General features: G+C 37.8%; 1 long non-coding RNA gene across 3 annotated transcripts in view; it reads left to right on the top strand.

The window, feature by feature from the left end:
* The first annotated feature begins 3,057 nt into the window (after window positions 1–3,057).
* The window catches only part of LOC134484171 (uncharacterized), a 37,687-nt gene continuing 13,696 nt past the window's right edge, over window positions 3,058–27,048 (top strand). For 2 of the 3 annotated variants that reach the window (XR_010061635.1, XR_010061632.1), the window contains exon 1: window positions 4,790–5,498. This is a non-coding gene — a long non-coding RNA (uncharacterized LOC134484171). Of the gene's footprint in view, window positions 3,260–4,789; window positions 5,499–27,048 lie in introns of those variants that run through there. The other variant, XR_010061631.1, reaches the window with a different exon arrangement.

Genomic DNA, 27,048 nt, shown 5'->3' with positions numbered 1-27,048 from the left:
TCCCTGTTCATTTCTGAATTTGTTATTTGGATGCTCTCTCCTCCTATTACATTATCTGTCTGAGGATTTGTCTGTCGGATTGATGTTCCCAAGGAACCAGCTCTTGTTTTTTTGTTTTTTTGTTTTTTTGTTTTTTGTTTTTTTGTTTTTTTGATCTTTGTATTCTCTTTGTTTCTGATGGATCACTCTCACCCTGAGTCTGATCATTTCTTGCTGTCTCCTCCTTTAATATGTATTTGCTTCTTTTTATTTTAGAGATCTAGGGTGTGCTGGGAAGTTGCTAGTGTGGGGTCTCTCTTTATAAAAGCACCCTGTGCTGCATATGCAGGTAAGTTTGGAGAAGTTGTGCCTTCATTTTCATTAAATTCTAGGAGCACTTTTTGTTTTTCATCTCTTCCGTGAACTGGTGGATCTTAAGTTGCCAGCTATTGAATTTCAATGAGTTTATACACTTTTTCTTATTGTTGAAGTCCAGTTTTAATCCATGGTGATCTGAAAAGATCCAATGGTTAGTGCAGTATTTCTGTATCCATTGTGGCTTCTTTAGAGTGGGAGAACATGTTCATTTTAGGATAAGGTTCCATGAGGTACTGAAAAGAGAGTGTGTACTTTTGTGTTTGTGTGAACTATTCTGTAGATATCAGTGAGGTCAATTTTATTGAACCCCGTGTTTGTTAAATCATTTATTTATTTATTTATTTTTAATTTCTGTCTCAATGGCCTGCCTTTGGTGAGATGGGACATTGATGTCACCCACTATTAATGTGTGAGGTTCGATGTGATATTTACGCTTTAGCAATATTTCTCTCACCAATATTTCTGCTTTTTGTCTTTGGCCTATAGACATCCAGAATTGAGATGTCATTTTGGTGGATTTTTCCTCTGATGCATATGAAGTATCCTTCCCCGTCTCTTTTGATTACTTTTGGTAGAAAGTCTGATTTGCTGGATGTTAGAATGGCTACACCATCTTGTTTCTTGTGTCCATTAGGTTGGAAATCTTTTCCAACCCCTTGGTCTGAGGTTGTGTCTATCTTGGTTGCTGGATTGTGTTTCTTGAGTGCAACAGAAGGATAGATCCTGATTTTAAATCCATTGTGTTAGCCTGTGTCCTTTTACTGTTGAGTAGAGGACATTAATGCTTAAAGTTATTAATGAGATATTGCGGGAGCAGGTTTTTTTTTTTTTTTTTTTTTTTTTTGCTTGCATGTTTTTTTGGTTCTTGTGTTTTCGATTAGGATGTTTGAGTATGTATGTGAGTATTACATCTGTTCAGTAGGGTGCATGATTTTTTTTGTTTGTATTTTTTTTGTTTTTTTGGGGAGCTATTGGAGTATGCATGTGAATGTGAGATCCTTTCTGTAGGTTATGCTGTGTAATTATTAATTTCTAGGGGGAGGCAGAGATGTTTCAATTTCTGAAAATCCATCAATATAATTCACTATATAATGAAACTGAAAGAGAAAAATCACATGATAATCTCATTAGATATTTAAAAAGCTTGCAAAAATATTCCAACCCACCTTCATGTTAAAAGGGTGAGAGCAATCAGGGATACGAGTCCTATGCAGAAACATAATAGAGGCAATGGACAGCAGGCCGGTACCCAGCTTCAACCTAAATGGAAAGAAATGTAAAGCAATTCCATTAAAGACAAGGACAATGTAAGGCTGCACACTCTCCCTAATTAGTATAATATTTGAAATTATATCTAGGGTAAAAGCATAGTTCAAATTTGGTTCTGAAATGGAGTATTGCCAAGGCCTGTGAAGGAGGAATGGCACAGAGCTTTAGAAATCCTGGGGTATGGCCCACTCTTCAGCACAGTCTCGTTGGACCTTGGTGAGTCATGAACCCCACGAGGATATCAGGCAGAGTGGTGCTCAGTTATTGCACTCATCCTCTCTTAATCTAAGAAGTGCATGAAAATCCTCATGGAGCTTTCTACCACTCAGAGGGCAGTGCCATTGGCATTTGCAATAAGAGTGATACAGGTCTTTTAGCAATTGCCTCTGGGGTAGATCATTGCTTCTATCATTGCCCGAGGAAATGTAGAATGATTAGCGAGGACCACAACCCATTAAAAGCTTTTGGAAAAATAAAATTGTTTGTGAAGCTGGCTAAGATCTTTTCCGTACTGACTCTGATATAAAAAACAATGTATGGAACAATTTGTAGTTCGGAAAGGCTGGGATCTTTTAAGGTCAGGGATCAAGAACTATGGCGGCACAGGCTAATGGTGTGACTGTCACAAATGCTGGACTGTTGATGACTGCTTTCTGAACCAGTTTTACCCTCAGCTTCCTGATAGGATTTAATAAGGTTTGCCAATCACAGATGTGCATTCTGATCATTTAAAGCAGATATAACATTTTTATACAGATGTTTAGATTTCTGTTTCTAAAAGATTCTTACAAGTCTCCTTTTAAGGATAAATAATACAATACTTTACCATTTCTCTGTGAATTCAAATTGCTTACTTATGAAGTTACGTTGACCTTGGGAGCAATTTGTTTTCTTTAGGTGTACTATATAATGTTTGTTCTAATACAGTACTGGGTATCACTTTTTTCATCACTAAGCAAGAGAAGAAAACTAGAATATGATCACATTTGTAATACAATATTCAATAAATTAAAGGTCTATAGAGAAAATACTGCCCGTTGCGAAACAGAGAAAACCTAGAAAATTGAACTGTATGTCACAGGAATAATCCTGGGAGTATAAATATTATCTAGAAGAATCACCTCCACTCCATCTTCCTAAATCTTTTCTACCCGTGACATGCCCCTGACTAACTTTCACCATTCAGAGCATGTAACCACTAATGAAGAAAAGAGAAGTATCTAACTTTATAGAGAGATGGAGTACGTAAATGTTTCCACTGTGACCCAAGAGACTCTCCTGGAAAAGGCACTCTTGAAACTGGTCAATGTAAGGAAAGCTGTTCAGCATGTAGGCCATGGGCGTTCTAAGAGACATTATCATTAGGCCCTCTCTGAAAAATCTCTTGTAACCTAGAGAGCCCTAGCTCCTTTTGTGAGGTCACAAGTGTTGTCCTGATAGCATCTGCCTCTCAGATATTTCTTCAGTACCCCTAGAGCTTACTAATTGGCCTTTAATTCAGAATAAACAGACATTTTTGAAGGGAGAACAAAGAGGATGAAGAAATCAGAGATGTGCAAAGAAAGCTTCCCTTCTGTTTTGGTATCAAAAAGGAAGAATTACCTGGTCCATTTGAGAGCTCAGTGAGTCCGGGGTAGGTGTTTAGTGGGTTCCCTGAAGAGACAGCCTTCATCTCAGCTTTCCACATATGGGAATGAGGACATGGGAGCCTCTCAAAATCATCTGGACTTACCTGTTCTTATGGTTCCTGGAAGTCAGAGAGTTTATATCATTCATTTCTTTATTCCAAAAGCCAAGGGATGGAAAGGGCACAGTTGTTTTCCTGAGAGTGCATGGCCTTTATTCTTTTTGACAAGAAGAAAAGGGACTTAAAGAACAAGGGAAGGACAAGTTTTGTAACCCTAGCTCTGTGTAAACTCCTCCATGCTTTAGATTCCTATAGTGCAGTTTGTGCCTGACCCTGATATCTGGGATAGAGAAGAGCTTCTATTTTAAATATCATCATCTCAGTCCTTCAACTATTATTTCTATGACTGTCATTACCTGATAGTGACTCATTAGATTTCTGAGTCAATAGCTGTAACTAGCTGGTAGTTTTCTTTACTTTTATTTCTTATATCTTTTATTTTTTTACAAATTTTATTTCTTTTTTTAAAATGTATATTTATATATTTATATTTAAAATACTGTTTCCTTTTAGAATTTCCTCCCGTACGATCCCTAACAGGTCCCTCTCCACTTCTTCTATAAACCATCCCATTACTGTCCCTTCACATTCCCTTTAAATGCAAGTCAAACCAAGGCAGGACCAAGGGCTTAACCTTCCTTTGGTGCCCAACAAGGCCATCCTCTACTACAAATGCAGTTGGAGCCTTAGGCCTTTCCATTTTCCACCTTTGAATATTGGTCTCGTACCAGAAAGATCTGGTTCATTGGCATTTTTATTCTTAAGGGTTGAAAGCCTTTTCAGCTCTTATTATCCTTTCTCCGAATCTACCAACTGGAACTCCATTTCCAGTTTACTGGTTTGCCATTGACATTCACATTTGTATTTGACATGCTCTAGCTTTGTATCTCAGGAAATATCTATATCTGTTTCCTGGCAGAATGCATTTCTTAGCTTCATCAATGTTATCCAGTTTTGGTGGTTGAATATATATATATATATATATATATATATATATATATATATATATATATATACTTTAGGTGCTTCCTACACCTATTAGGTTAGGTGGAATGATTACATGGATTCTGCACAACTAGGTCAAGAATGTAGAGTTTGCAAATGAGTATATCAAAGAGACTCCCTCCTGTACTTATGAAGGTATTGAGTTGAGGTTTCACTGTTCCTCAAGTCTTTCTTCCCCCTGCCCATGCTCCTGTTTCTTATATATGACATTAAGGAAGAATCATGGCAACACATCTAAAACCTTCAAGTCTGGCCATGGGAACACAGGAAGTAGATAGTGTAGTACAGATATCAAATGTGAATAGAGAAAAGAATTGTATACTCCATGTGGTCCTTTGCTTTATTGATGTTGGTAATTTTTGAATAACATAAGGATTTGGGAATTTATAATTGAAGTAGTTACACCATATTTACACTGTTATTCTCAGTCTATAGATGGGCCCAATTTGTTTCAAAAATCATAGCAGAGAATGGAATTTGAAAACAGAATTTTTGAGTACATATTCAGGAATATTTATAATGTCCCCTATGAAGGAATGTACAATAGGAAAGTGAAATACAATATTCATTCAACGAAAGGTGTGTAGGTAAAGTACTGGCCTTTATAAAATTAAGAAAACCTAGAAAATTGAACTGTATGTCACAGGAATTGACCTGGGAATAAAAATATTATCCAGAAGAATCTCCTCCACTCCAAGTTCCTAAATAATTTCTATCCATGCCATGCCCCTGACTCATTTTCTCCATTCAGAAGTCACTAGCTTTAGAGAGATGGAGAACGAAAGTTTCCACTGTGTCACAGGAGACATACCTAAATTGGCACCCTCAAAACTGGTTAATGTAAGGAAAGCTGTTTAGAGTCAGGCCACGGCAGTTCTCAGTGACAATATCATTAGGCTCTCCCTGAAAAATCTCTTGTATCCTTGAGAGCACTAGCTTCTTCTGTGATGTAATAAGTGTTGTCCTGACTGCAAATGCCTCTCAGATATTACTTCAGTACCTATAGGTTTTACTAATTGGCCTCAAATTCAGGGGAAACAGTCATTAGGGAGGGAGAACAAAGACGATGAAGAAATCAGAGATGGGGAGAACGAAGCTGGTCTTCTGTCTTGGTATAAAAGAAGGAAGAAATACATCATCCCTGAGAAATCTCACTGAAGCCTTGGTAGGAGTGGAATATGTAAGTTGAAGAGATAGAATTGATCTGATCCTTCCACACATGGGATCAGGAGCTGGGAGCCTCTCAGAAGAATCTGGACTTCCCTGTTTCTAATGGTTCCTGGAAGTCAGAGAGTTTATATCATTAATTTCTTTCTCCCAAAAGCCAGGTGTTTGGAAGGACACTGTTCTTTTCCTTAGAGCTCATGGATTTTTGTTCTTATTGCCCAGAAGAAAATGGTCCTAAGGAAGAAGTGAAAAATAAGTATACTTTCCTCAGCTCAGAGTAAACTCCTCAATTATTTGGATACTTATAGAGCAGTAAGTGTCTGATACTGGTATTTGGGAGAGAGAAGTGCTCCAAATTTAATCTTCATCATCTCAATCTTTCCACTAGTATTATTCTGACTATAAATCCCTGACAGGAACCCTTTGGATTACTGACTCAATAGGTCTGATTAGCTGCTAATTATCTTTTGTTTTTTTTTTCCTTTTTTTTTTAGCAAATTTTATACCTTTTTTTTTTGGTTCTTTTTTTCGGAGCTGGGGACCGAACCCAGGGCCTTGCACTTCCTAGGTAAGCGCTCTACCACTGAGCTAAATCCCCAGCCCCGTATATACCTTTTTTAATTGGATATTTCTATATTTACATTTCAAATGTTATTTCCTTTCCCAGTTTCCTGTCCTTAATATTCCTAGCTGGTCCCCTTATCCTTATCTATAACCTTTACTGTGCTTTGACATTCCCTTTAACTAGGGAGAACCAAGGGCTTCTCCTTCCATTGATGATCAACATCGCCATACTATGCCACATATGCAGTTGGAGCCACAGGTCTGTACATAAACAGTCATGGAATATTGGTTTAATACCAGAAAGCCCTGGTTAATTGAACTTGTTGTTCTTATGGGGGTTGAAAGCCCATTCAGCTCTTGTAATCCTTTCTCAACATCTACAAACAAGGGGTCTGTATTCAGTTCTCTGGTTTGCCACTAGCAATCACTTCTGTATTTGACATGCTCTAGCTGTGTCTCTCATGAAAGATCTAAAACCATTTATTGGCAGAATGCAATTTTATCTTCATCAATCTTATCTAGTTTTTGTGCCTGATATATATATATATATATATATATATATATATATATATATATATATATGTATGTATATGTATATATATACACATATATATATACATACATATATATAAGTGAATACATACATACATATATATATAAGTGAATACATACACACACATATATACATATATATACATATATACATATATACATATATATACATTTATATACATATATATATACATTTATATACATATATATATATATATATATATATATATATATACAATTTTGGTGGATCCTACAACTAGGAATTTTGGTTTAATATTTGGATGGATTCTGCATAACAAGGTGAAGACTATAGGATCCACAAGTGACAATTGCAAATAGACTCCCTCCTGTTTTTTATAACCTATTGAATTTGAGGTTTCATTGGACCACAAGCCATTCCTATCACTGCCCATCACTCAGAAACTGATGTGTGGCCTGAAGAAAGCATCATGGTAAAACATCCAAAACCCTCAAGCCTATCCCTGGGAACACAAGAAGGTAGATATTAGAGGACTGATATCTAATAGAACTTCAGAACCACATTCTATACTCCATGTTGTCCTTTGCTTTACTGATGTCTTGTAATTAATGGATAAAATATGGATTTGGGAGTTGATCATTAGAAGTAGGTACACAATATTTCCACTCTTATATTCACTCTATAGCTGAGCCACGTTTGATACCAAATTCATTGCAAAAAATGGAATTTGAAAAATGAAATTTTGAGTACACATGCAGGAACATATATAATGTCCCCTGTAAATGAATTTACAATCAGAAAATATAAAACAATATTCACTCAATTAAAGTTCTGTAGGGAAAATACTGGCACCAGCGAAACAGGGAAAACCTAGGGGATTGAACTTTATGTCACAGGATTTGACCGGAGAATAAAATTAATCTCGAGAAGAATATCTTTCCTTCTGTGTTCCTAGATCTTTTCTACCCATGACAAGCCCCTGACTAACTTTCTTCATTCAGAGCATGTAATCACTAATAAAGCAGAGAGAAGTCTCTAGCTGTACAGAGATGTAGCATGTAAATATTTCTACTGTGTCACAGGAGACACTACTGGAAAGTGCACAACCAAATCTGGCCAATGCCAGGAAGCTCTTGAGCAGGTAGGCTATGGCAGTTCCATCATCATTAGGCCCTCCTTGAAAATTCAATTGTGTCCTGGAGAGCCGTAGCTTCTTATGTGATATCACAAGTTTTGTTTTGACAGCAACTACCTCCTTCCATATGTCTATGGTTTAGTAATTGGCATCTAATTCAGAGTAAAGAGCGATTTGGGAGAGAGAACAAATAGGAAGAAGGGATCAGAGATGGGGATGAGGAAGCTGGCCTCTTGTCTTGGTATAAAAGTAAAGAAGAAATAAGTGGTTTTTGGAAAACACCCTGAGCAGATGGCTTTAGTTCTTTTGTTCTTCTATGGGTTAACCGAGCTCTTGGAGAAGTTGGTGAACATCCTAAAGACCTTTTGGCAGATGGTAAAGTTTCTAGACACCCCTTTTTGTATTTCAATGATCCTAGGGATTGTATGACTAAAGGTAATTGTTTTCTAGGACGAGTGCTAGAGCAAGATAGATTTTTAGGTGCTTTAAAAGACATGGAATTTTTCTGATATACTTGGACTAATGGCACAAGGTCTAAATGATTTTTTTTCGATGTGGACTTTCCCTCAGACCTTTGGTAATATAAAAAAAAAGGTTTTATATGTTTTAAGTCTAATTTGCACAATGACAAACCACTTTGAGCATGGAGAACACTTTCTGGAGCCATAGAGAGGGGTGAAGAAATTCTCTTAAACCCTAGGGTAGACGGTGAACATGCCTTTTTTGTAGAAGGAGGAGTTACTTGAGCATCTTGGGACAATATGGAATGTCCAGCAAGACCTTTCAAGGAATGGCATCTTTGCAAACTTCCTTCATATTTTTTGGAAATTCCATGGCCCTTTGGACAGATGGAGAAGGTTAGGACTCACCTGAGGAGAAGATGTAGCTTTTGCTGTCTCTTTGGCTGCAGAAGATGGCACAAGATCCCTTTTGGCAGAAGGGGGATGTTTGAAACTATCTTCTTTAGAGGAAATTTCTCAAGACTACATCAGAAGGATCAAATCTTAACCTTTTTTTTTTATAGAAACTGGATGCCTGTGGTCCACTTTGGTAGAGGGAGAATGTCGCCTCTTTATCCCCAGAGTAGACATGTTAAATAAATCTACTTAGGTATATGGGGATAGTTCTATAACATGCTGTTCAGATGCAGTAGATCCTAAGACATCCTTCTCAGATGAGGAAGGTCTTAATGTACCGTGTATACGTGTAGAATCCTTACTGTGATATCAGAATGGAGGGTATGTATTAGAGCTACCTATGAAAATGTGACCTCTCCCTGAGCATCATAGACATATTCTAGATATTGTTTTGTAACTGTGGAAGTTCCAAGAGAAATTTCTTCTGCTGGAGAAGTGGAAACCGACTTTCCTATAGAAGTGTCAGGTTCCCTAGCCTGCTTGAGAGGCAAAACAGGCTCTAAAGCCCCTTCAGAAGATGAGGTAAAATCCAGAGCTTTTGAGGTATTTGGCAGATGTTCTGGGTCTGCTTGTGGGTATAAAGAAGGAATGGCAATCCTTTCTGAATATTTGGAAGAGTGTGTAGCATCTTCTGTAGTTGGGGAAGATGGCTGATTTTGAGGAGATAAGGAAGTTCCTATAGCCTACTGTGGAATTTGTGGAGGTCGTATTCATTCTTTTACACTAATGGAATACAAGGAATCCCTTTCCTCAATTGTCGAGGATGCTACAGACTCTGGTGTTCGCATTTCATGGTTCACATATGTTTGGGTCCATAACCTTCTCTACAGATGGAATCTGTCCTAGAATATCTTTTGTATATGTGTCACATCCACAAGACATTTCTAAAGATGTGGCTATGGGTAGACCTCCTTTTGTAGAAGTTTCTTGTCCCACAGTCTCTTTATGAGATAGAGTAATACTCAGAGAATACTGCTCAGTTTTGGGAAGTTCTAGCATCTCTGATGTATATGTGGAAAATTTTGGAGCCTCTGCTTTCAGGACAGAACGACTTAGAGTCCCCTGAGGAGGTAGGGGATATTTTATCTTCTCTGCACATTGTATAAATATGGAGTCTGCATGGCTCATTGACAGTGTGTTTTGATAAACTTGGCTTTTTGGGGCCTAATGGGATGTCAGGAGGGTCCCTTCAGTGGTAGACGATATTTGAATAATTATCTATTATATAGGGACATTTGAAGTAGTGGGGGATATGGTGAGGCTGCTAGAACATATTTTTTATGTGCAGAAGGCACAGGAGTTCCATCGGTGGATTCAGAAATTTCTACCACATCTTGCGTGGGTGTGGAACTCTCAAGAGCCCCTTCTGAAACTGTCAATGGTCCTTGATCTAATGGTGTACATGCAGAAAATTTTGTCTCTTCTTGGGCTGGTATGTGTGTTATGAGGTTCACTTGGGTATTTGTAATTGTATTTTGTACGCCTTGGATCATAAGTGATGATTTAAGCGCATTTTTAATAGTGGAGGACCTTGAATGTCCTCTTGGCTTAATAGGGTAGTTCTGCAATCCGCTTTGTCAGCAGAATCAGGTTTCAAACTCATTTTATCCGAAGCAGATTTCATAAGCACGTTGGTGGAGATAGGGCACATCTTTGACTGTCTTTGTGAATGGACAGAGCTCTCTGCCCTGCTTTGGCAGCTGGCAAAGGAATTACAGTCTCTTCTGGAGAAGGGGCAGGACTTATTCCACTTGTGGAATATGAGAAATCACTGAGATTACCTTTAAGAGAAGAAGATTTCCAGCCCTTTTTTTTCTGATTGGGCCTGTTGTACCTCCCCTTAACCAGAGGCGTCTTCTCAAACAAAATTTGGAGGAGAACTGGAAAGACTGAGGACCTGTAAGATAGGGAGTGAACATTTGAAATCCTTTGGAAAGTCTGTGGGACAAGAGCTGAACACCCAGAAGAGTGTGCAATACTGAGACCTCAGCGAGGAGACCCTGCTACTTCTTCCCACATGTGCTCAGATCCCTAGCCCAAAAGGAAACTGCATAGTGCCACTGGATACATGAATATAGGAGCAGTCAATCTGCAGGAGCCCTGCAGTCCAAACTGCAGCTGAATCTGAACTTGTCCAAACAGTATTCTACACCCAAATGTCATGAGGGGTGGGGAAGTATTACACTGTCAGAGGGGCAGAAACCCGTGAGAACTCTGCTCAAATTCCTGACTCAAGAAAAAAACACCTAGCTCCATCTGGGCCTCCTGTGCATAGGAACCTAGGAGCAGTAGGGTCAAGAAACTTCTGGTTGCAGCCCTTATGGAAAGCTGAAAGTCAGCCCAACAAGTGAGTTCAGGCCTGAGAGAAGAGGTGATTCCAACTTTTCTGCTTGAAGCGAGCTCACTGGTTGACTCAGGACATGCAAAGGCAGAACTCCTCTGGGATCAGGCATTTCCAGTTTCTAGCTGGCTCCTGAACCTTGCTGATTCCAGCACAAAGCTCCCTTCTCCTAGAAACTGTGGGAGAGAGAGCTGATCACCCAGGAGTGTGGGCAGTACTGAGCATACAATGCACACAGACTACCACTTCTGCCCACAATTACCCACATCTCTGGCCCAAGACAAAATTGCATAGTGACTCTGGAATAGAGGAGGAGTAAATCTACTGGAGCACCATGTTCCAGACTGTGCCTGGATCGGAACTGATCTTGTCAAACAGCTCCCTGTACCCAAATCATGATGATGGGGTAACTAGAGCCTCAGAGAAGCAGACACTCCTGGGAAATCAGAGGAGACTACTCTCTGCCCAGATTCCTGACTCAAGAGGAAAACACCTTGTACCATCTGTGCCCCCTCCCCCCACAGAGGGACCTAGGAGAAGTATGGGAAGTTCCTTCTGGTTCCCGCCCACAGGGACAGCTGAAAGTAAGTAGACAGGAGCAACTACATGCCTGAGAGCAGAATACTCTGTTCCCTTAACTGGGTAAAAGAAAACAGGAAAACAGGTCTACAGCAGCCCTGACACACGAGCCTACAGGACGGTCAAGCCACTGTCAGAAAGAGCAAGACAAGCTAATTCCAGAGACCACCTGATGGCCACAGGAAAGCACAGGAACACAAACAACAGAAACCAAGACTACTTGGGCTCAACAGAACCCAATTCTCCCATCAAAACAAACACTGGATATTTAAACACACCAGAAAAGGAAGATCTAAATTTAATTTCACATTTATCATGATGATGGAGGATGTTAAGAATAGTAACTCCCTTAAGAAAATGCAGGACAATAGAAAAAACTGAAGTAAACAAATATAATGCAAGAAAGAGGGAACACAAAACTACCTTAAAGAACTACTTGAAAAACAGCATAACAGGAGAAGGAAATAAACAAAACCACCCAGGAGTTAAAAATGGAAACAGAAACAATAAATTAAGCACAAGGAAGATAACCCTGGAAATGGAAAACCTAGGACAGAGACCAGGAGTCATAGATGTGAGAATCACCAACAGGATAAAAGACATAGAAGACATAATCTAAGGAGCAGAAGAATCACACAACTGTCAAACATAATGTAAAACAGAAAAGACCTAGCTCAAAACATAAAGGATATCCAGGACACAATGAGAAGATCAAACCTAGTCTTAACAGGTATAGAAGAAAGTGAAGACTGTCAACATCAAGGGACAGTAATATCTTCAACAAAATTATAGAGTAAAACTTCCCTAATCTAAAGAAAGAGATGCCCATAAACATACACAAAGCCTACAGAACTCCAAATAGATTGGACCAGAAAAGGATATTCTCCCATCACATAATACTCAAAACACCAAATGCACAAAACAAATAAAAATGTTAAAAACTGTAAGGAAAAAGGTCAAGTAATATATAAAGGCAAAGTTATCAGAATTAAATCAGAATTCTTTCCAGATACTATGAAAGTCAGCAGATCATAGACAGATGTCATACAGACACTAAGAGAATAAAAACACCATCCCAGGGTACTGTATCCATCAAAACTCTCAATTAACAAAGACGGAGAATCCAAGATATCCCATGACAAAACGAAATTTACACAATACCTTTCTATATATCTAGTCTTATAAAGGACACTAACTGGCAAGACCGAACACAAGGATTCAAGTAAAACCATAGATAAAGCAAGAAATTAGTCTTTTCACAACAACACATAGAGAAGAGAAGCACACAAACATAAACTAACCTCCAATTATGAAAATAACAGAAAGTGACCATCACTATTCCTTAATATCTCCAACATCAATAGACTCAATTCCTCACTAAAAATACACAGATTGACACACAATATGTAATGAGGACCCAGCATTTTGCACTACAGGAAACACACTTCAGAGACAAAGACAGACACTACATCAGAGTAAAAGGCTGGAAAACAATTTTCCAAGCAAATGATCTGAAGAATATATAAAATCGACTTTCAACCAAAAGTCATCAAAAAGCATAAGGAAGGACACTTCATATTCGTCAAGGGAAAAATCCACCAAGATGAACTCAAAATCATAAATGTCTATGCTCCAAATACAAGGGCTCCTACATACACATAAGAAACCTTACTAAAGATCAAAGCACATATTGCACCGCAAAAAATAATAGTATAAGATTACAACACCCCATTCTCATCACTGGACAGATCACAGAAGCAGAAATTAAACAGAGATATAGACAGACTAGCAGAAGGTATAAACCAAATGGACTTAACAGATATTTACAGAACATTCTATCCTAAAACAGAAAGATAAACCTTCTTCTCACAGCCTCCTGGCACTTTCTCCAACATTAATCATATAATCAGTCAAAAAGCAGGCCTCAAAGCATACAGAAAGATAGAAATAATCCAACGCATCCTATCAGACCACCATGGGCTAAGGCTGTTCTTCAATAAAAATTAGGAAAGAACGCCCACATATACATGGAAGTTGAACAATTTTTTTTTTACTCAATGATAACTTGGTCAAGGAAGAAATAAAGGAAGAAATTAAAGACTTCTTAGAATTCACTGAAAATGAAGGTACAACACACCCAAACTCTTGGAACACAATGAAAGCTGTGCTAAGAGGAAAACTCATAGCTCTGAGTGCCTGCAGAAAGAAACAGGAGAGAGCATACATCAGCAGCTTGACAGCACACCTAAAAGCTCTAGAACAAAAAGAAGCAAATACATGCAGGAGTAGAGGAAGGCAGAAAATAATCAAATTCAGGGCTGTAATCAACCAAGTAGAAAAAAAGGGACCATACAAAGAATCAACAGAACCAATACCTGATTCTCTGAAAAAATCAACAGGATATATTAACCCAAAGCTAGACTAAGCAGAGGATACAGAGAGTGTGTCCAAATTAACAAAATCAAATATTAAAAAGGGAGACAGAACAGCAGAATCAGAGGAAATTAAAAAAAAATTGCTGTACTACAAAAGCCTAGGTTCAAAAAACTTGAAAATCTGGAAAAAAAAACAATTTTCCAGACAAATACAAGATACCAAACCTAAATCAGGAAAAGATAAACCATTTAAACAACCCATAACTCCCAAAGGAATACAAGCAATCATCAAAACTCTCCCACCCAAAAAGAGTCCAGGATTAGATGGGTTTAGTGCAGAAATCCATCCAAAATTCAACGAAATATTCATAACTATACTGTCCAAACTATTCCATAAAATTGAAACAGATGGAGTACTACCAAATTGCTTTCATGAAGTCACAATTACTCTTACAACTAAAACAAAGACTCAACAAAGAAAGATAACTCAGACCAATTTCTCTTATCAATATCAACACAAAAATACTCAATGAAATTCTTGCAAACCTATTCATACAACACATTAAACAATCATCTACTATGTTTAAGTAGGATTCATCCCAGGCTTGCAGGGATACTTTAATATACAGAAAACAAACAACATAATTCACTATATAAACTCCAAGATAAAAACCACATGATCCTTTCATTAGATGCTGAGAAAGATTTTGACAAAATTCAACATCACTTCATGAAAAAAGTCCTGGAAAGCACAGGAATTTAAGGCCCACACCTAAACATATACAGCAAATCCGTAACTAACATTAAACTAAGTGGAGAGAAACTTAAAGCAATCACACTGAAATCAGGGACTGAACAAGGGTGCCCACTCTCTCACAACTTATTCAATATAGTTCTAGACATCTTAGTCAGAGCAAGCAGACACTGAAGGAGGTCAAAGGGATATAGTTTGGAAAAGAAGAAGTTAAAGTAGCACTGTTTGTAGTTGATATGATTGTATACTTAGTGACCTCAAACATTCCACAAGAGAATTACGAAGCCTGATAAACATTTCAGCAAAGTGGCTGAGTATAAAAATAACTCTGCACAAAGCTAAACAAGCAGAGAAAGAAAGTAGGGATATGACACCGTTCACAATAGCCCCAAATAATATAAAATGTCTTGGGGTGACATTATCCAAGTAAGTAAAAAATATGAGCATATGAGCAGAACCTCAAGTCTCTGAAGAAAGTGAAGGAGATTTCAGAAGATGGAAAGCTCTCCCATGTTCATGGACTGGCAGGATTAATACAGTAAAAATGGCCATTATATTAAACGCAACCTACATATTCATTCCAATCCCCATCAAAATTCCAATCCAATTCGTCAAAGATTTAGACAGAACATTCATTAATTCATCTGTAATAAAAAAAAACACAGAATAGCTAAAACTGTCCTCAACAATAAAAGGACTTCCATGGGAATCACTATCCCTAAACTCAAGCAGTATTACAGGGCAACAGTGATAAAAAAAAAAACAAAAAACAAAAACAAAACTGTATGGCGTTGTGACAGAGGCAGGCAAATAAACCAGTCGAATAGAATTGAAGACCCAGAAATGAACCCCTACAACCATGGTCACTTAATTTTTGAGAAAGAAGTCAAAACCATCCAATGGAAAAAAAGACAGCATTTTCAGCATGTGGTGCTGGTTCAACTGTGGGTCAGTATGTAAAAGAATGCAGATCGATCCATTCTTACTGCCCTGTAGAAAGTATAAGTACAACTGGATCAAGGACCTCCACTTCAAACCAGATACACTCCAACAAATAGAAGACAAAGTGTGGAAACATCTCAAACACATGGGCACTGGAGAAAATTTTCTGAACAAAACACCAAAGGCTCATGTTCTAAGATGAAGAATCAACAAATGTGATCTTAAAAAAACTGAAAAACTTCTGTAAGGTACAGGACACTGTTGTTAGAACAAAATGGAAACCAATAGATTGGAAAAAGATCTTTACCAATCCTACAACTGATAGACAGCTTATATCCAAAATATACAAAGAACACATGAAGTGAGACTACAGGGAGACAAATAACCATTTGAAAAATGGGGTTCAAAGCAAAACAGAGAATTCACAGCTGAAGAATATCAATTGGCAGAGAAATACCTAAAGAAATATTCAACAACTATAGTATAAGGGAAATGCAAATCAAAACAACCCTGATATTCCACCTCACACCAGTGAGAATGTCTAAGATCAAAAACTCAGGTGAGAGCAAATGCTGGAGAGGATGTGGAGAAAGAGGAACACTCCTCCATTGTTGGTGGGATTGCAGACTGATATAACCATTCTGGAAATCAGTGTAGAGGTTCCTCAGAAAATTGGACATTGAGTTATCTGAAGACACAGCTACACCTATCTTGCGCATATACCCAAAAGATGCCCCAATATATAACAAAGACATGAGCACCACTATGTTCATAGTAGCCTTATTTATAATAGCCAGAAGCTGAAAGAACCCAGATGATCTTCCACAGAGGAATGAATACAGGAAATATGGCACATCTAACCAATGGAGTGTCATTAAGAGATACATTGAAATGCTAGCACTCTATACAACAGGGTTTTAGAGTCCCTTAGTGAGAGAATGGTCTTTTACAGCAAGGTCTTCATTATCAGACTTTGATTTAACCCATCTACCAATGAAGTGAAATTATCCCAGACATAAAATAGTGCCTCTCCAGAAACAGCTTTTATCCACAAATACGCATCTACTTCTATTTCATAATTGTCATGTTTATATGGGTTTAGGATACAAAATGTTCTGATTTATTAATGATATTTAAGTATTATTTGGGGTAATTTTGAAATTTTCAAAGGAACAAACCTATTTTATGATTGTATTCCATACTACTTTTAATTTGATCTTGAAGAATTTCATGAAAACTGAAGTATCAAAAATGTATATCTTCCCATTGAAAATTTGTAACATCAATCATGTGAAACTCCCGCTGAACCTCAGTGGATTGATTTCTCTGAAAGCATTTATAGACTCTCCTACTGCATTATTGCAACTCTACAGAAGCTTCACTCCCATAGTGGCAGTTCCAGATCAGATGTAAAAAAACAATTTTCTTTGCCTTGGAAAAGATTTAAAATATTTTCATTAACTTTTTATATGAAACTAGTAAGGATTTTGAGAAAAGGGGGCAGACAGGCCCCAGAAAGTATGTTTTTAAAATTCTTTTCTTAAAATTAGACTTTTTCATGCAATATATTTGAATTATGATTACTCTACCCTCTATTCCCCCCTTCTATTCCTCTCCTGTCATCTGTATCTACATCCTTCTGACTCTCAAAACAAACCATCATCAAAGGGATAAAAATAAAATGAAAGTTAATGAAGTGGAGTAGAACAAAACAAGCATATAGAAAAGAGCCAAAACAAGGTTCAAGAATCAGATACAGACACGGAGACCCAGACTTCCATTCACACACTCTGGAATTCCATGGAAACATAAAACCAGGAAAAATATATACACAAAACATACAGAGCAAAAATTAATAGATAAATAAACATAAAACAAAATGAAAAAGACATTCTGAAGAAAAAGTCCTGACCCATTATGAGACAAGGATCCTCCAAAGATGATGTTCAGTTCTATTAGTGCTTTATACGCAGTCTACCCTTAAAATTAGTTTGTGTACCCAGTGATATTCCCTTGGAGAAAACTAAGTTTTCATTTTCACATGATTATCCAATGGAGATAACTTCCAAATTAGAGATAAGGTGATATGCAGGCCTTGGGTTCTTTAAAGGGCTTATTAATAGGTAAGGAGATCTGTGAGGTGCTGTCCACTGAGCATGATACAATTGTGGCCCTCCAGAACTCAAAATACTTACATCTATCTGAACAGACCCTATATAATATTGACACTGCCTATTCAAAGGAACTAAGTGAAGTGCTGGAGAATAGAGAATGATGTAGCCATGGGTGTCTTACTTCATGCAAGAAGATTTTAAGAGACTAAAATTTACTATGAGTTGGTGTCTCAAAGTAACACCAGAAATTACACTGTTAACGTCTCACTAACACAACTGCCTAAACAACAGCTGAGGAAGAGAGGGAATGGGGAAGAATGGAAGTTTAGTTCTCTTTCTGTTTAAATTCCTTCTTCTTCTTCTTCTTCTTCTTCTTCTTCTTCTTCTTCTTCTTCTTCTTCTTCTTCTTCTTCTTCTTCTTCTTCTTCTTTTTCTTTTTCTTCTTCTTTTTCTCCTTCTTCTTCTTCTTCTTCTTCTTCTTCTTCTTCTTCTTCTTCTTCTTCTTCTTCTTCTTCTTCTTCTTCTTCTTCTTCTTCTTCTTCTTCTCCTTCTTCATCATCTTCGTCTCCTCCTCCTCCGTCTCCTCCTCCTTGTCTTCCTCCTGTTCCTCCTCCTTCTTCTTCCTCTTCTGCTTCTTCCTGCTCTTCTTCCTCCTTCTCAATGGCTTCTTCTTCCTGTTCTCCTTCCTCCTCCTCTTCTCCTTCTTCTTCTCCTTCTTCTTCTTCTTCTTCTTCTTCTTCTTCTTCTTCTTCTTCTTCTTCTTCTTCTTCTTCTTCTTCTTCTTCTTCTGCTTCTTCTTCTTCTTCTTCTTCTTCTTCTTCTTCTTCTTCTTCTTCTTCTTCTTCTTCTTCTTCTTCTTCTTCTTCTTCTTCTTCTTCTTCTTCTTCTTTTTCTTCTTCTTCTCCTTCTCCTCTCCCTCTGGTTTGATGTGTACGTCCTTGATTCACTTTGACTTAGGCTTCGTACGTGGTCATAAAAATGAGATAATTTGCATTCTTCTTCATGCTGATTTCCAGTTGAACCAGAATTATTTTTGCAAAATGCTATGTTTCTGCCTTTGAATGGTTTTTATCTACTTTTCCAAATATCAAATGATAGGTGTGTGGGTTCATTTCTGTGTCTTCACTTCTATTCTACTGGTCTATCCATCTGTGTCTTTACCAATACCATGCAGTATTTATCACTATTGCTCTGTAATACTGCTTGAGTTCAGGGGTGATGATTCCCCCAGAAGTTCTTTTCTTGTGGAGGATAGTTTAAGCTCTTCTAGTTTTTTCTTATTCTAAATAAATTTGGAAATTTCTCTTTTTATCTCTATTAAAGAAGTGAGTAGGAATTTTGATGGAGATTGCATTGAATGTGTAAAATTAAATTGAATGGCAAAATGGTCATCTTTACTATATTAATCCTGTCAATCCATGAGCATGTAAGCTCTTTCTATCTTCTGAGATAGTACTCAATTTCTTTCTTCAGATACTTGATCTTTTGTCATACAGATCATTCACTTGCTTGAATAAACTTAATCCAAGATATTTTATATTATTTGGGACTATTGTGAAGTGTGTGATTTCAATATTTTCTTTCTCAGCCTGTTTATCCATTGAGGAGAGGAAGGCTACTGGTATGTTTGAGTTAATTTTATACCCTGACACTTTGATGAAGTTATTTATCAGGTTAAGAAGTTCTCTGGTGGTACTTTTGGGTCACTTAAGTATATACTATCATATCATCTGCAAATGGTGATATTTTGATATCTTCCCTTCCAATTTGTGTCAGTTTGACCCCCTTGTGGTCTGGTTTCTCTGACTATAACATGGAGTCCTGTTTTGAATGAGTAGGGAGAGAGTGGGCAGCCTTGTCTAGTCCCTGATTTTAGTGGGATTGCTTCAAGTTTCTTTCCATTTAGTTTGATGTTAGCTACAGGTTTCCTGTATATTTCTTACACTATATTTTGATATGAGCCTTCAGTTCGTGATTTTGCCAGGACTTTTATTCACATGGGTTGTTGAATTTTGTCAAATGCTTTCTCACCATCTAATGAAATGACCTTGCGCTCCTTATCTTTGAGTTTGTTTACATGATGGATTACATTTATGAATTTTCCTATATTAAACCACCCTTCCATCCCTTGGTTCAAGTCTACTTGATCATGATGGATGATTTTTTTGATGTGTTGTAATATTCGGATTGCAAGAATTTTATTGAGAATTTTTTCATCAATATCCCTAAGGGAAATTGGTCTGAAGTCCTCTTTCTGTGCTGAGTCTTTGTGTGGGCTAGGTATAAGAGTAATTGTGGATTCATATAAGGAATGTGGTTGTGCTCCATCTGTTTCAATTTTGTGGAAGAGTTTGGACAGTATTAGTATGAGGTTATCTTCCATTCTCATTTCCCTGCTTTCCCTATACCTAATTCCTGCAAAGGCCACTCCCTTCCCAACCTCCCCTCTCATTCAGTTTCCTCTCTCCTGCCATTCTCCTCAATATCAATTCTGCTAACTGCATTTTAAAGTCAATATTTAGGAAAAAACACTGAGAAAGTATAGGAAGTATCCCATAAGCAATTGTGGTTGATGTTTTGTCAAGATATGAACATATTTAATTTAATAGTTGTCAAAATTACTACATATACTGTTAGAAGAGACACTGTCTTCATTACCTTCAACATGAAGGAAAACCATTTATATATTTTTTTAAGTTATACAAGGGCATCTGTTAAATGAGTAACACACATCACACAACTTTATTACTTTGAAAGCTCTCTTTATTGCATATATTTACACAATGAAAAGTACAAAGGCTTAAACTCATGTGAGTGTACTTTGTTTCAAATTAAAGTTTAGATATACAGGTTGATGACAACAGCCATCTCAGACTCAGAGGGGTTAAATACATAAGGGCATCATCTATTACCTTACCTTTCTTCTTTCCTTTATTCCTGATTAAGACTCATCTCATTTGCAGCCCCTGCTGTGAGAGATGGATCAGAAAATGCCTGAGAGTCCACAAACCAGAATCCATCTATAGGAAAGAAAAAAGACTACATCTACAAATAGTACACGCACTCAAAACTTGTTTGTAGATCTTAACACTTGAAATAAAATGCAAAAAGAAACCCATTTTCTAGGATATTACAATATACAGGAAATGGTACCTGTAGGAAGCATTCTCAGGGGATTTTAAACTTCTGCACCTAAGAATGAAACTGCCTCCATGAAGGTGAAGATTTTTTTCTTTGGCAAGAAAGTCAGTCTGTCTCTTGACAGTTGTGCAGTCTGTTCATCACTAGAGCAACGGTGATGCTTTATGAATGTGAATAGATAAACACATACCAGTTTTCACTTCTTCAAATAATTTCAAGAAGAACCTGAAAGAGAATATATAATGTTCCACAGATGAAATATGGGAATTTAAATTAGCCATCATAAATATGTTGTTAAAATTTCTGCCTTTATTAATTTTGACTATTTCTGCTATGAATAATAAGATGGTTATGTAATGTCTACCAATCCCCAAAGCCTGAAACATTGTGGAAAACTGTCTTATTTCTCCCCAACTTGGTTTTTGATCACCCTACTTTTCATTGCCCATCTAAATTCTCTGTTTCTCATGTAGATCTGAGGACTATGTGAGGATGTCACTCTCATGTAGAAGACCAAGGAACTTTCTGTACTTGCATGTATTTACTCATGGGAGCATGCAAATAAATCTTTCAGTTTCAAGAACAAAATCGTGGCTGTCCAAGACCCACATGAAACAATATCTTTCTTTGTGCCATCAATGAACTTTAGCACACTGGTAACAACACAGATAACAATATAATGGAATAGTCCTGTAATAATAATAATAGTGATGATGATGATGATAATGATGATGATGATGATGATGATGATGATGATGATGGAAAAATCCCCTCGAGGGATCACGTTATAAGGAAAATAAATGTTGAGATGTGTTTTTTTAAGTGATATTGTATCCAGGAAAGCAATTTTCAATAGGACAGACTCCTCTCACATGAAAATCACTCAAACTGTCATGGCTTCACAGAGAGAGTTGAGAACCAGAGTGGTCTTTTAGGACAAGAGAAAGATTCGCCAACATTCTATAAAGAAAAGCAATCCAGATATTCTGTGTGAGGATGGTTAGCTTATGCATGGCTAACACACACAACATATACACAAACACACAAACACACACAGACACATATGTATGTACACACACACAGATACACAGAGACACACAGAAAGAGACATAGACAGTTAGACAAACAGACATTCACACAGAGAGACTGACAGTAACAGACAAACACACAGACACAGACACACATAAACAGACACAAACACACAGACACACACACATATTCAGAAGCACAGACACAGAGACGATAACCAATATACAGATACACACACAGACACAGACAGACACACACACACACAAACACACTTATGTACACACACACACACATACACACACACACACACACACACACACACACACACACACTCATCTCTTGTCTCCTACCTAGAGTGTCCAGGTGCATAAAACGTGTGAAAGGATGAAGTGGACCCAGGAAACAGTTAGTCAGCAGAATATTGGTCTGCGTGCAAGTGAATTTTGGTGTCTTCCAAGGATTTCAGTGTCACAGCTCTGTTAGAAGGTATTCAGGGACACGCTATGGTTGTGTGCATATAATTTACTCAGGGTCAAAAGGGCTAAACGAACCTTGGAGAGCAGGAAGGGGTTTTTGTGTGCACTTACATCAGTTGCAGGCTTAAGGTACCAGGAAGTCCTCTATTGCTATATCTTTATAATCTCTGACCCAGCATCGGTCTGTTGTTCAGGGATCTCCATTTTACCTACTCAGAAATCGACTCCACTGAATGTGCCCCATACCCAACCCTGAGGTCCTACTTGCTCGATTTCAAAGGATTGCAGGTTCATGTTCTGCATTCTCTGTCAGAATAAATCCTCAGGAACGTGGCCCTCTAGACATCATGAATTAACCAGTGCTTCCATGGAGTTTCTGCATTAACCCGTATGTCCTCTATTTCTGGCCGGTTCTCTCTACACCCCGCTATCCCTCCATCTTCCCCTCTGAACTTCTGCTCCTGTCCTCAGTCGCACTCACTCACAGAACCTGTTCCAGTTTTTCCTTTCAGATAGGTCGATGCTTTTCTTCTCAAGGTGCCTTCTCCTTTCCTTTGTCCTCTCTGCATTTGTGGATTGTAGATGGAATATGATTTATCTCACAGCCGATACCATGCATAGGTAAACGCCTGCCATGTTTGTGTCTCTAGGTCTCATTTCCCTCTTGGGCTGATTTTTTTTTCTAGTTTCATCTATTTTCTCTTTGGCTTCAGGATATCATGCCTCGACCACTATGATGTCATTCCCCCACCCCTATGATGTCCTGCCCCACCCCCATGATGTCATGCCTTGGCCCCTTGTTAGAATGGTTGTATATATTCACCAGGTAACATTCTGAATTCTGCCCTGTCACCAGACTCCTCCAGGCACCCACCATTTACATTTCTTCCTCCTATCCTCTCCCCTTCTACTCTTATTGAGTAGAGGACCCCTCTGGGTACACCCCGTCTCCTGGCACATAAAGTCTCTGCAGGACTAGACTCATCGTCTCCCACTAGGTCCTGAAAACGCAGCCCGGGTAGGAGAACAGGATCCACAGACAGGCGACGGGTTTACTGAACTCATGTGAGAACCATTGTGCTCCTCTACCTCTCTCAGTCCTTCCCTCAGCTCTTTAGTGAGACTCACTGAGCACTGTCTGATATCAAGCCCTGTGCCTGTGCATCTGTATCAGTCGGCTGCTCGTTGGAGCCTTGCAGAGGACAATAATGCTACACTGCCGTCTGCAAACATAAGAAAGGACCATTAATAATGTCAGTGTTTGCCGTCTGCCCATAGGATAAGTCTCACATCCGGCCACTTTTCCTTTGGCCATTTCCTCATTTCCTCTTCCATCTCTCTCCGTGTGTCTCTTATAGAGGGGGCAATTTCTGGGTCAAAATTTTGGGGATGTGTTTGGTTCCTTATCCTTCCACCTTGGGTCCTCTGTGGCTACAGAAATTGACCATTTCGGTGTCCGTATCCCCACTGTTATGAGTCTCAGCTAGAGTCACCCTCATGGACGCCAGGGTATCCTCACCCATCCCAGATTGCTGGCAAATCATAGAGATAGTACCAACCCTGGACAGTCACTGATTTCAGTTTATTCTCTTGGCGCTCTGTCCCTCTTGCTCATCTCTCCCAAGAAATGATTCTCAAACCCTATTTACCTTCCCATCCCCTCAGTCACCCAATCCTTTCCTTCCAACTGCCTCTTCTCATTACTTTGTTCCTCCTTCTGAGTGAAATTCAAACATTTTTCTTGGCCCTTTCTTATTGTTTATCCTCTTTGGTTCCATAGAACTTAGTGTGTGAATTCTGTACTTAATGGCTAATACCCTCTTTTAATGAATATATACATGTTATTTTGGGTCTCAATTACTTCATTCAGGACAATACTTTCTCACTCCATCTTCTTGACCGCAGCTTCTCAATGTCCTTATTTTTCTTTCTTTTTTTTTCTTTTTTTCAGAGCTGGGGTCCTTATTTTTCATATGTGTATAGTATTTCATAGTGTAAATGAACTAAATTATCTGCAGCCACTGTTTGGTTGAGGGGCATCTGGCTTATTTCTATTTTCTGTTCATTATGAAGAAATCCACTAGGAACATGATGGAGCACATGTACTCTCTGCATGGCAGAGGTCTTTTCAGATATAAGACCAGGTGTAGTATAGCTGGGTCTTTAGGAAGAATATTCCCCATTTTCTCACAATCCACTGGACAGATATTGATAGCATTATACAGATTTGCTCTTCCCAAGCAAATGCAATTTGTATCCTGATATTTATTTGCTTCCTCAAAGGAGGTCTCCCCCCACCAACTAGCCCTCTATCATGGACACTGGTGATCACATATGAAACTTCTTCCCATTTTAACCGGTCAGTAAATGCTAGAGCCTATTACTGATAGCCGGAGGGGAAAGTTGGTACCGGAGGTATGACAGTGGGGTTAGGTAGAGAGGCAGAAGAGGGTAAGAGGGGAAGGGAGAAGACTGAAGAAAAAGAGGAGGAAGTAATGATGGAAACAATCCATGTGGCCTGAAGAATGCACATGTAGCAGGGGTTTTATGGTTGGAGTATAAGTTATGATAACATTAGATCTACCCAATACACGTTTATAGATTATAATTATAATAACCAAATTGTGTGTTTTCTTTATGGGTCATTGGGTTTGGAAATTCCAACAAGCTTTCCTCAACAGTATTTCTGAATCAAATTTTCTGTTAATAGAGATCACCCCTTGTAGGGGCTCTAACCATTGCTCCATAGTCCAGTAGATACAGCTGTTTCTTCCTCAGTCATGTCTCTTGTATTTTCTGTGGATATCTGTTTCTTCAGTGATCCATGCCCAGTGTTCCTTTTTCTCAAGGTTTTCAATGATCTCACCCAGAGGAGTTTCAGGTTTCTCAACTTGTTCCACTTAGTTAACTGCAGCTTCACAATGTCCTTATTGCTCATACCTGCATATTATTCCACTTTAAAAATTTTCTGATAACAGTGAACCGTCGTGAGTAGGCTAAAATTTCCCAAGAAAACATTAAACATTCAGTCTCTAAATCTAGATCTCCTCATCCCATTATGCTTGCTTTGCCTGAATGGCCATGGCATGAGCAGTTTTTTCTTAGGGACATCAAAGCCATTTCCTTCTCCAGTAATGGCTGCCATCCCTCTGTCACAGGTTTTTACCCTGGTTATTTTTGGTGATTGATGTGATTTAGAAATTGTAACACCATCTGCATGGTAGAAAGCCAGAGATGTTTCAGGTTGACCCTGCTTCCACAGCCAATGATGTCATATGTGCACAATGAGCAACCATGTGACACCCAAACAGCAAGATGATGTCATCTTTGACTCCACATGTGACTGCAAGATTGCCTCTTCTCCTGCATGCACCTTGGCAACCATGTCATCCTGACTGCAAGATAGGAACTTTGAATCTACACCCAAAACTAAGATGGCCTCTTTAACTCTCTTAATCCTACCCGTCTGTGAGTATGGGAGGTCTTTCTGTCTTCTGCTACCTTCCTCAGTGTCTCTTTTCAGAGACTTGGAGTTCACACCAGATATGCTTCTGATGTGCTAGGTTAGAGTTAATTTATATTTCATAATATATATATATATATATATGTATATATATATATATATATATATATATCCATTGTGATTGGCATGTCTTCCATAATTTCTTCTCAGCCTCTCTGTCATTTGCATGGCATATTATTTTCATTTAATTTTTCATCCATCCACTTGGCTGAAGGTGTTTTTCATATGTAGGTCATTTCTGGTAAAACTTTTGGATCACATATGTTCACTATTATATGATGTGTGAATGGCGATACACTGAGTTCTCCTTTTGCGATATCATCCCCTTGACCTCCTTTGGTTGTCTTATTGCTCTAGCTGGGAATTTAAGGACTTTACTGAAAGGATGCTGCGAGATGTGCACTCTGTTCTCATTCTCCAATTTAGTAGAATTGCCTTTTGCTTCCCTACCCCTTATTTAGATATTAACTGTTGGCTTGCTATATTGCATTTTGTGTAATATTTTTTGTATTTATTTTAGTATTTTATTACATTAGGTATGTGCCTGACATCCCTGGTCTCCCTGAGACCTTAAATATGGAACGACGATGGATTTTGTCAAAAGCATTTTCAGCATTTAAGAGATAGTCTTGCATTTTTTCCTTCTTTCTTTAATTCTGCTCCTTCACACCATTGAGTAATAGTGAATATTAATAATATTAATAAATCATATTAAATATGTTAATAATTAATATATTATTTTTGATATATTAATGTAATATATCCGTTACATTATTATATCAATATATTAATTTAATATAGTAACATAATATATTAATATTAATTATATTTACCTTATTCATATAATAATTTAATGTATAAATACATGTTAATATTAATATAGTATATTAATATTAGTTATATATTATGATGTTAGGATATAACAATTTAATATGTTACTTTATTAAAATATATATGTATTTTATTAAAAAAATATATATTATGATATGCAACTACCAAAAAGTTAAATCCAAGGGGAGCTCCCACGTTAATTTGAAGTGCAGAGGGCACAATTTTTTTTTCAGTTAAGTTTGTTAATATGGTGGATCACTTTAATGGGTTTTCATAGATTGATCCACTCCTGCATCCTCAGGAGAAAGCT

This window comes from Rattus norvegicus, chromosome X (assembly GCF_036323735.1).
Source record: "Rattus norvegicus strain BN/NHsdMcwi chromosome X, GRCr8, whole genome shotgun sequence".
Taxonomy (NCBI): domain Eukaryota; kingdom Metazoa; phylum Chordata; class Mammalia; order Rodentia; family Muridae; genus Rattus; species Rattus norvegicus.
This window is presented reverse-complemented; position numbering and strand designations above follow the sequence as displayed.